The sequence below is a fragment of the Montipora capricornis genome, chromosome 6 (genome assembly GCF_036669925.1).
Source record: "Montipora capricornis isolate CH-2021 chromosome 6, ASM3666992v2, whole genome shotgun sequence".
Lineage (NCBI taxonomy): Eukaryota > Metazoa > Cnidaria > Anthozoa > Scleractinia > Acroporidae > Montipora > Montipora capricornis.
The window spans coordinates 50,070,911-50,073,410 of NC_090888.1; positions in this window are offsets into that span (position 1 = coordinate 50,070,911).

Here is a 2,500-nt window from a genome sequence, read left to right on the forward strand (position 1 = left end):
AATTTGTGAAAAGTTTAGGAGGGTGGTACTAAATCACCTTCAACAAGTTTTCTAAACTTTGAAAATACCTAATTTTATATCCTCCTGCTGTTTTATTGCTAGAAGATAAAATCAATTCCTGATTAAGTATTTTTGTTGTCAATGTGGTGAAATCGTATTATTAGCAGTAGTAATATTTTGTTACAGTAAAATTCTCCCTGCTAGTAAGCTGGATTTCTGAATCAAATTCTCAACTTAGAATGTTGTTGTTTTGGCTATTCAGAGTTAACCTAATCTATGTTTAATTCTATAATTTGGAGGGAAGCAAACAATTGGCATTTTGCTTGGAACAACTATAACAATATATAATTGCAACTAAAAGGTTTCCTTCTAGTGTACCCAATATGAGGTGCTATGACATGGTTATTATTACTGCTAAATTCACTTTAAATTTATTTCTGAACGACTGAAATACATTTCTAAATTTTCCCCTCGGTCTTAATAAATTTTCCTCAATGAACCACTTGAATGGCAATTTTAACAACTTAATTTTGAAAAAAAAAAAAGCGAAAATCTTAACATTTTCTGTTAGATGCGGGCCCTCGTGGAAACATCGTGTAACTATTTAGTTGGAAGAGAAACCATTTGGAAATTTAGTGGTATCTTTTTTGTTCCACTTTTTAAAAGATAAACGCATGAATTGAAATCAAGATGGTAATCCATTAGCTGGTAAGCTCCACAAACGAATTTCCACTCGAACACTGTCACAGCAACCGAGATTCACGTTGGCCTTGAAATTTTTAAAGAAATTTCCCTCGTAGCACTGGTGGTTTAAAAGAGAATCTCGCTGGCATAGAAACGCACTATGCAGTCAAACATTCGTCCATTTTACTGGCCTGAAAAGGGGTCTTTTTTTTGTCGACGGAGATCTAATACACACCGAATGGCAGCCATGTTTGATTTGAGGTATTGAGGTCACATGACAAGGCCTCGACCAATCAGACATTTTTCGCCAGTGAAACCCAAACAAAGGAGACTAATGTGACGCATGCGCATTGTCAATGGCAAATTCAATTTTATTTGCATTGTGATTGGTTGAAAACCTTCGAGACAGTCTTAGAACGCGGGAAGAAAAGATGTCGACGCTGTCGCTAGTTGTAGTTTTTATTGCATTCACTTTCAATGCTATCTATGCACTTGTGGTACAAATACCGAAAGAAGATGGACAAAAGCTAGAAAGACCTCGGCAATTCCTTCTACTTGGGAAAGTCCTTTATCTCGGATGAAACGAAACACGCTTAGATCGGCTGTTTTAGAATGACGCGGTGTCCTCAGACTTGTCAAAGAATTGCGCGAAGTTGGAAAAATTTTGCCTTATTTGCAACGGATATGGTCATGATTAAATGTGCAAATCACAATATTGAATAATGTTACGTATTAAAGTAACTGGAACCGGCATTAAAATTTTCCGCTGCGGTTTTTTCACGTGGATACCCGCGCTTGAAGTGAATGCAAAACAAATTTGCCAGGTTGACGGGATTTGCTTATGGCGCGTCAGTGGTAAATGAGCTGGTAATCCGTTCAAAGGATGTCACAGCTTAAAATTTATCAATGAATGGAGTTAAGGTAAGTAACAGAAAAACATGACAGAAGAATTTCGTTTGTTCTCTCTTTGACGCGAATACATCCTATCCGGACGAAAGAGTCATTTTGCAAAATGTCAATCGGTTTACAGCTTTTTCTGTTTAAACCGAACTCGGTCATTAAGAGTACAGGACTTTTGTCTCCGACGTTCGTCCACGAAAAGCCGTCAACAGGTGATATTTTGTGAGCCAAAGATAAGGTTTGACTAGAGATATTCCCGGTAAAAGTGGCACAGCGAATACTGAACCCCGACGTTTCGACTTCTTCGTTTACCAAAGGGCTTTTCTTTGTCGACAAAACAGTGCTTGTTTTTTCCACCATCAAGTGTTATTTTCTCTGGACTAAGACATCAAAAGTCTCTGTATTGTTAATGTGTGATTTTCATACCATCTGGACATTTTTTTGTCTTTTCTCCTCTTGAAATGTGAACTACAACCGTGTATATTTGACGCGCAACTGAAATTTTCTTACCCCAAATCAGACAATAGCGTCAGTGTTCACGTTACTTTCGGTCAAATCTCAGCAAATATGTCTTCGTCCAGCGATCGCCATTAGTATGGAACGCACATATTTGTGAAGAATGGAACTGCTTTGAAAGTTTTCCTTCAAAAGTGGCAGGGCCCACGAAAATGCCCTGTGCAAGTCAACCTATTTTCCATCGAATCTTGGCCCTTTGTGGTGCGTTGATTCAACTCTGGGTCATATTATTCCGATGTCATGCATTCTTAAATGCAATGTACTGCAAATAAGACTCTTGCTTGTATTGCAATAAATATTAGTCCCAGCTATTAAAAATTATACTTAATTACATAAAAAATGTTTCGTTAGTGTAGTAATATTTACAAATACAAATGCCTGCTTACCACAACTTTGCACT